Raw genomic sequence first — 9,716 nt, forward strand, 5'->3', positions numbered from 1 at the left:
GGAAAGGAGTAGGAAGGATTGGAGGAATGTAATAAGAAAGTAGAAATACAAGAGGAGCACAACATCTCCATACGCCTATCTGAAATTCCGACTATTGATTTACATAAGTATTTTTATCCCTTTTTATTTTCTGTTTATTATTAATTTTCGAACTCATCATAAACCATTTAATCTGCCTAACTGAGATTTACAAGGTGACCATAGCTTGCTTCATACCAACAATCTCTGTGGGATCGACCCTTACTCACGTAAGGTATTACTTGGATGACCCAGTACACTTGCTGGTTAAGTTGAACGGAGTTGTGCCCACACATAGCCAATAGCCATTACCAGGGATTATTAAGATCCCAATTCATCACACCATGATCTCTTTGGGGTATTTTTGATTTCATACAAATACAAAGAGACTAACTTTGAGGATCACAATTTCGTCCACCAAGTTTTTGGCGTCGTTGCCGGGGATTGTTCGAGTATGGACAACTGACGGTTCATCTTGTTGCTCAGATTAGGTAATTTTCTTTCCAAAATCTTTCAAAAATCTTTTTCAAAATTTTCTTTTCTTTTTCGTTTTTTACAAAAATACTTTCGAAAAAAAATAATAAAAATACAAAAAAAATTATAAAAGCATAAAAATCAAAAATATTTTGTGTTTCTTGTTTGAGTTTTGAGTCAATTTTTAAGTTTGGTGTCAATTGCAAGTTTTAAAAATTTTTCTTTCATTTTTCGAAAATTCCATGCATTCATAGTGTTTTTCATGATCTTCAAGTTGTTCTTGACAAGTCTTCTTGTTTGATCTTGATGTTTTCTTGTTTTGTGTATTTTCTTGTTTTTCATATGCATTTTTTGTTTGTTAGAGCCCATGCATTAAAAATTTCTAAGTTTGGTGTCTTGCATATTTTCTTTGCATTAAAATTTTTCAAAAATATGTTCTTGATGTTCATCATGATCTTCAAAGTGTTCTTAGTGTTCATCTTGACATTCATAGTGTTCTTGCATGCATCATGTGTTTTGATCCAAAATTTTTATGTTTTGGGTCATAATTGTGTTTTTCTCTCTTATAATTAAAATATTCAAAAATAAAAAAATATCTTTTCCTTATTTTTCTCAAATTTTCGAAAATTTGAGTTGACTTAGTCAAAAATTTTCAAAATTAGTTGTTTCTTACAAGTCAAGTCAAATTTTCAAAATTTTAAAAATCTTATATTTTCAAAATCTTTTTCAAAAATCATATCTTTTCTAATTTTTCCTCTTTTTCGAAAATTTCAAAAATCTTTTTTTTAAAATTATTTTCAAAAATATTTTTCTTAATTTTATATCATATTTTTGAAATTACACTAACAATTAATGTGATTGATTCAAAAATTTGAAGTTTGTTACTTTCTTGTTAAGAAAGGTTCAATCTTTAAATTCTAGAATCTTATCTTTTAGTTTCTTGTTAGTTAAGTAATTAATTTTAATTTTAAAAATTTAAATCTTCGTCAAAATATCTTTTTCCTAAAAAACATATCTTTTTGTCTTTTATCTTATCTTTTTCAAAAAATTTATCTTTTCAAAACTTGATTTCAAAATATCTTATCTAACTTCTTATCTTCTTATCCTTCCAAATTTGATTTTAATATTTTTTTCAACTAACTCTTTGACTTTGTGTTTGTTTCTTATCTTTTTCAAAACCACCTAACTACTTTTCCCTCTCTAATTTTCAAAAATATCTCATCCCTTTTTCAAAAATTCTTTTTAATTGTTTTAAATTTTAATTTTAATCTTATCTTATCTCTAATTTTCGAAAATTACTAACCCCTTTTTAAAATTATTTTCGAATTTTCTATCTCTTCTCTCTTATTCTACTTAATTATTTATTTACTAACACTTCTCTTCACCTCCCCTATCCTTACTCTTTATACAGACTATTCATTCTTCCTCACTCTTCTCCCCTTTCTTTTTCTACTAACATAAAGGAATCTCTATACTGTGACATAGAGGATTTCCTCTTTCTTTTCTTGTTTTCTTCTCCTTCATATGAGCAGGAACAAGGACAAAGGCACTCTTGTTGAAATTGATCCTGAACCTGAAAGGACTCTGAAGAGGAAATTAAGAGAAGCTAAACAATCCAGAAATAACCTTTCAGAAATTTTTGAACAAGAGAAGGAGATGGCAGCCGAACTCAACAACAATAATGCAAGGAGAATGCTTGGTGACTTCACAAAGCCAACGTCCAAATTTGATGGAAGAAGCATCTCCATTCCTGCCATTGGAGCAAACAATTTTGAGCTGAAACCTCAGCTAGTTGCCTTAATGCAAAAAAACTGCAAGTTCTATGGACTTCCATCTGAAGATCCTTATCAGTTTTTAACTGAGTTCTTGCAGATCTGTGAGACTGTTAAGACAAATGGAGTAGATCCTGAAGTCTACAGGCTCATGCTTTTCCCTTTTGCTGTAAGAGACAGAGCTAGAATATGGTTGGATTCACAACCTAAGGATAGCCTGGACTCCTGGGAGAAGCTGGTCACGGCTTTCTTGGATAAATTCTTTCCTCCTCAAAAGCTGAGCAAGCTTAGAGTGGATGTTCAGACCTTCAAAAAAAGGATGGTGAATCCCTCTATGAAGCTTGGGAAAGATACAAGTAGTTGACCAAAAGGTGTCCATCTGACATGTTTTCAGAATGGACCATATTAGATATATTCTATTATGGTATATCTGAGTTTTCGAAAATGTCATTGGACCATTCTGCAGGTGGATCCATCCATCTAAAGAAAATACCTGCAGAAGCTCAAGAACTCATTGACATGGTTGCAAATAACCAATTCATGTACACTTTTGAGAGGAATTCCGTGAATAATGGGATACCTCAGAAGAAAGGAGTTCTTGAGATTGATGCTCTGAATGCCATATTGGCTCAGAATAAAGTGTTGACTCAGCAAGTCAACATGATCTCTCAAAGTCTGAATGGATGGCAAAATGCATCCAACAGTACTAAAGAGGCAGCTTCTGAAGAAGCTTATGATCTTGAGAACCCTGCAATGGCAGAGGTCAATTACATGGGTGAACCTTATGGAAACACCTATAATTCATCATGGAGAAATCATCCAAATTTCTCATGGAAGGATCAACAAAAGCCTCAACAAGGCTTTAACAATGGTGGATGCAATAGGCTGAGCAATAGCAAGCCTTTTCCATCATCTTCTCAGCAACAGACAGAGAATTCTGAACAAAACACTTCTAATTTATCCAATCTAGTCTCTGATCTGTCAAAGGCTACTTTCAGTTTCATGAGTGAAACAAGATCCTCCATCAGAAATCTGGAGGCACAAGTGGGCCAGCTGAGTAAGAAAGTCATTGAAACTCCTCCCAGTATTCTCCCAAGCAATACAGAAGAGAATCCAAAAGGAGAGTGCAAGGCCATTGATTTAATCAATATGGCCGAATGCACAAGGGAGGAGGAGGACGAAAATCCTAGTGAGGAAGACTTCCTGGGACGTCTCTCAAGCAAGAAGGAGTTTTCTATTAAGGATCCAAAGGAATCTGAGGCTCATATAGAGACCATAGAGATTCCATTAAATCTTCTTCTACCATTCATGAGCTCTGAAGACTATTCTTCCTCTGAGGAGGATGAAGATGTGACTGGAGAGCAAGTTGCTCAATATTTAGGAGCTATCATGAAGCTGAATGCCAAGTTGTTTGGTAATAAGACTTGGGAAAGTGAACCTCCCTTGCTCATTAATGAACTAGATACCTGGATTCAGCAAATTTTACCTCAAAAGAGATAAGATCCTGGCAAGTTCTTAATACCTTGTACCATAGGCACCATGACCTTTGAAAAAGCTCTATGTGATCTGGGGTCAGGGATAAATCTTATGCCACTCTCTGTAATGGAGAAGCTGGGAATCATTGAGGTACAACCTGCCTTGTTCTCATTACAATTGGCAGACAAGTCATTGAGACAAGCTTATGGAATAGTAGAGGACGTGTTAGTAAAGGTTAAAGGCCTTTACATCCCTGCTGATTTCATAATCTTAGACACTAGGAAGGAAGAGGATGAGTGCATCATCCTTGGAAGGCCTTTCCTAACCACAGCAGGAGCTGTGATAGATGTCAACAGAGGTGAATTAGTCCTTCAATTGAATGGGGACTACCTTGTGTTTAAGGCAAATGGCCATCCCTCTGTGACAAAAGAGAGTAAGCATGAAGAGCTTCTCTCAGTTCAGAGTCAAGAAGAGCCCCCACAGTCAAACTCTAAGTTTGGTGTTGGGAGGCCACAACCAAACACTAAGTTTGGTGTTAAGACCCCATATCCAAACTCTAAGTTTGGTGTTGGGGCTATACAACATTGACCTGATCACCTGTGAGGCTCCATGAGAGCCCACTGTCAAGCTAATGACATTAAAAGAGCGCTTGTTGGGAGGCAACCCAATTTTATTTATCTAATTTCTATTTTATTTTATTTTATTATTATTTTGTGTTTTATTAGGTACATGATCATGTGGAGTCACAAAAAAAATATAAAAATTAAAAACAGAATCAAAAATAGTAGAAGAAAATTCACACCCTGGAGGGAGGACAGACTGGCGTTCAACGCCAGTGAGGAGCATTTGGCTGGCGTTCAACGCCAGAACAGAGCATGAATCTGGCGCTGAACGCCAGAAACAAGCAACATCCTGGCGTTTGAATGCCAGGAATGTGCCTTGAGGAAAGCTGGCGCTGAACGCCAGTAACAAGCAGGAAACTGGCGTTCAACGCCAGAAACATGCTGCACATGGGCGTTGAACGCCTAGAGTGTGCATCATCTCGGCGTTTAAACGCCAGAATGGTGTGCAGAGGCATTTTACATGCCTAATTGGTGCAGGGATGTAAATCCTTGACACCTCAGGATCTGTGGACCCCATAGGATCATCTTAGGATCTGTGAACCCCACAGGATCCCCACCTACCTCACCCTCTCTCTCCATTCATAGTCATCCCTTCTGTTTTTCATTCACCACCTACATCTATCCACTCTTCCCCATACACCCCACCTACCTTTAAAATTCAAATTCTCTTTCCCACCCAATCCCACCCATATAGCCGAATACACACATCCCTCAATCTCCTCCATATCTTCTTCTTATTCTTCATCTTTTCTTTCTTCTCTTGCTCGAGGGCGAGCAATTTTCTAAGTTTGGTATGGTAAAAGCATAGCTTTTTGCTTTTCCATAACCATTAATGGCACCTAAGGCCAGAGACATCCAAAAAAAAAAGAAGAAGAGAAAAAAGGGAAGACAAAAGCTTCCACCTCTGAGTCATGGGAGATGGAAAGACTCATGTAAAGGGTTTATAGCTCAGTGGTAGAACATTTGACTGCAAATCAAGAGATCCCTGAGATACCTCAGGGGATAAATTGTCCTCTACACAATTATTGGGAGCAACTAAGGATAGGAACACCAAAATTACTAGGGATCATGCAACAGAAGCAAGGAAGAGACATAAAGGAGCTCAAAAAGCACCATTGGACCTTCAAGAAGGCGCCACCCTTACTCAGGTGGATTCATTCCTTGTTCTTATTTTTTTCTGCTTTTCGGTTTTTATGCTGTGTTTATCTATGTTTTGTGTCTCTACTTCATGATCATTAGTAGTTAGTAACTATGTCTTAAAGTTATGAATAATTCCATGAATCCTTCACCTCTCTTAAATGAAAAAATGTTTTAATTCAAAAGAACAAGAAGTACATGAATTTCGAATTTATCCTTGAAATTAATTTAATTATATTGATGTGGTGACAATACTTTTTGTCTTCTGAATGAATGCTTAAACAGTGCATATTTTTTGATCTTGTTGTTTATGAATGTTAAAATTGTTGGCTCTTGAAAGAATGATGAACAAAGAGAAATGTTATTGATGATCTGAAAAATCATGAAATTGATTCTTGAAGCAAGAAAAAGCAGTGAAAAAGAAAGCTTGTGAAAAAAAAAGAGAGAGAAATGGCGAAAAAAAAATAATAGAAAGAAAAAGAAAAAGCAAGCAGAAAAAGCCAATAGCCCTTAAAACCAAAAGGCAAGGGTAAAAAGGATCCAAGGCTTTGAGCATCAATGGATAGGAGGGCCCAAGGAAATAAAATCCAGGCCTAGGCGGCTAAATCAAGCTGTCCCTAACCATGTGCTTGTGTCATGAAGGTCCAAGTGAAAAGCTTGAGACTGAGTGGTTAAAGTCGTGAACCAAAGCAAAAAAGAGTGTGCTTAAGAGCTCTGGACACCTCTAACTGGGGACTCTAGCAAAGCTGAGTCACAATCTGAAAAGGTTCACCCAGTCATGTGTCTGTGGCATTTATGTATCCGGTGATAATACTGGAAAACAAAGTGCTTAGGGCCACAGCCAAGACTCATAAATAGCTGTGTTCAAGAATCAACATACTTAACTAGGAAAGTCAATAACACTATCCGAAATTCTAAGTTCCTAGAGAAGCCAATCATTCTAAACTTCAAAGGAAAAAGTGGGATGCCAAAACTATTCAGAAGCAAAAAGCTACAAGTCCCGCTCATCTAATTAGAATTAATATTCATTGATATTTTGGAATTTACAGTATATTCTCTTCTTTTTATCCTAATTGATTTTCAGTTGCTTGGGGACAAGCAACAATTTAAGTTTGGTGTTGTGATGAGCGGATGATTTATACGCTTTTTGGCATTGTTTTTAGGTAGTTTTTAGTAAGTTCAAGCTACTTTTAGGGATGTTTTCATTAGTTTTTATGTTAAATTCACATTTCTGGATTTTACTATGAGTTTGTGTGTTTTTCTGTAATTTCAGGTAATTTCTGGCTGAAATTGAGGGACTTGAGCAAAACTCTGAAAAAGGCTGACAAAAGGACTGCTGATGCTGTTGGATTCTGACCTCCCTGCACTCGAAATGGATTTTCTGGAGCTACAGAACTCCAAATGGCACTCTCTCAACGGCGTTGGAAAGTAGACATCCAGAGCTTTCCAGAAATATATAATTGTCCATACTTTATTCGGGAATTGATGACATAAAGTGGCGCTCAACGCCAAGTACATGCTGCTGTCTGGAGTTAAACGCCAGAAACACGTCATAACCCGGAGTTGAACGCCAGAAACACGCTATAACTCGGCATTCAACTCCAAGAGAAGCCTTAGCTCGTGGATAGATCAAGCTCAGCCCAAGCAAACACCAAGTGGGCCCCAGAAGTGGATTTATGCATCAATTACTTACTCATGTAAACCCTAGTAGCTAGTTTAGTATAAATAGAACATTTAACTATTGCATTAGACGTCTTTTGACCACGTTTCACCTTTGGTCTCAGTTTTGTTTTATTCTTCATCTTAAGAGGCTATTGATCACGTTTTAGGGGGCTGGCCATTCGGCCATGCCTGAACCTTTCACTTATGTATTTTCAACGGTGGAGTTTCTGCACACCATAGATTAAGGGTGTGGAGCTCTGCTGTACCTCAAGTTTCAATACAATTACCATTACTTTATATTCAATTCTCTTTTATTCTTATTCCAGGATATTCGTTGCACTTCAACTTGATGAATGTGATGATCCGTGACACTCATCATCATTCTCACCTATGAACGTCCGTGATTGACAACCACTTCCGTTCTACCTTAGGCCGGGCGCATATCTCTTAGATTCCCCAACAGAATCTTCGTGGTATAAGCTAGATAGATGGCGGCATTCATGGGGATCCGGAAAGTCTAACCTTGTCTGTGGTATTCCGAGTAGGATTCCGGTATTGAATGACTATGACGAGCTTCAAACTCCTGAAGGCTGGGCGTTAGTGATAGACGCAAAAGAATCAAGGGATTCTATTCCAACCTGATTGAGAACCGACAGATGATTAGCCGTGCTGTGACAGAGCATTTGGACCATTTTCACTGAGAGGATGGGATGTAGCCATCAACAAGGGTGATGCCTCCAGACGATTAGCCATGCAGTGACAGCGCATAGGACCATTTTCCCGAGAGGATGAAAAGTAGCCATTGAAGACGGTGATGCCCTACATACAGCTTACCATGGAAAGGAGTAGGAAGGATTGGAGGAATGTAATAAGAAAGTAGAAATACAAGAGGAGCACAGTATCTCCATACCCCTATCTGAAATTCCCACTATTGATTTACGTAAGTATTTCTATCCCTTTTTATTTTCTGTTTATTATTAATTTTCGAACTCATCATAAACCATTTAATCTGCCTAACTGAGATTTACAAGGTGACCATAGCTTGCTTCATACCAACAATCTCTGTGGGATCGACCCTTAGTCACGTAAGGTATTACTTGGATGACCCAGTACACTTGATGGTTAAGCTGAACGGAGTTGTGTCCACACATAGCCAATAGCCATTACCAAGGATTATTAAGATCCCAATTCATCACATCATGATCTCTTTGGGGTATTTTTGATTTCATACAAATACAAAGAGACTAACTTTGAGGATCACAATTTCGTCCACCAGTTGTCAAGCACGCGTTCATAGGTGAGAAAGATGATGAGTATCACGGATCATCACATTCATCATGTTGAAGTGCAGCGAATATCTTAGAATAAGAATAAGTTGAATTGAATAGAAGAATAATAGTAATTGCATTAATACTCGAGGTACAGCAGAGCTCCACACCTTAATCTATGGTGTGTAGAAACTCCACCGTTGAAAATACATAAGTGATAAAGGTCCAGGCATGGCCGTGAGGCCAGCCCCCAAAACGTGATCAAAGGATCAAAATATAATCCAAAGATGGTCAACAGATCCAGAGATGTAAATACAATAGTAAAAAGTCCTATTTATACTAGACTAGCTACTAGGGTTTACAGAAATAAGTCTAAGTGCAGAAATCCACTTTCGGAGCCCACTTTGGTGTGTGCTTGGGCTGAGCTTGAGATTTACACATGCAGAGGCTTCTCTTGGGGTTAAACGCCAAGTTGTAACATGTTTTTGGCATTTAACTCTAGTTTGTGACGTGTTTCTGGCAATTTACTCCAGAATGCAACAAGGAACTGGCGTTGAACGCCTGTTTGCATCATATAAGCTCGAATAAAGTACAGACCATTATATATTTCTGGAAAGCCCTGAATGTCTACATTCCAACGCAATTGAGAGCGCGCCATTTGGAGTGTTGTAGCTCCAGAAAATCCATTTCGAGTGCAGGGAGATCAGAATCCAACAACATCAGCAGTCCTTTTTCAGCCTGAATCAGATTTTTGCTCAGGTCCCTCAATTTCAACCAGAAAATACCTGAAATCAAAGAAAAACACACAAACTCATAGTAAAGTCCAGAAATGTGAATTTTGCATCAAAACTAATAAAAACATCCCTATAAGTAGCTAGATCCTACTAAAAACTACCTAAAAATAATGCCAAAAAGCGTATAAATTATCCGCTCATCACAACACCAAACTTAAATTGTTGCTTGTCCCCAAGAAATTGAAAATCAAATAGGATAAAAAGAAGAGAATATACTATAAATCTCAAAATATCAATGAATATTAATCTTAATTAAATGAGCGGGACTTGTAGCTTTTTGCTTCTGAATAGTTTTGGCATCTCACTTTATCCCTTGAAGTTTAGAATGATTGGCATCCATAGTGTTATTGATTCTCCTAGTTAGGTATATTGATTCTTGAACACAGCTACTTTTATGAGTCTTGGCCGTGGCCCTAAGCACTTTGTTTTCCAGTATTACCACCTGTTCATACCCTGGGCCGAGCTGTCAGACCCGGGATGTTCTACAGGTAA

Source organism: Arachis stenosperma, chromosome 7 (assembly GCF_014773155.1).
Source record: "Arachis stenosperma cultivar V10309 chromosome 7, arast.V10309.gnm1.PFL2, whole genome shotgun sequence".
Taxonomy (NCBI): Eukaryota; Viridiplantae; Streptophyta; class Magnoliopsida; order Fabales; family Fabaceae; genus Arachis; species Arachis stenosperma.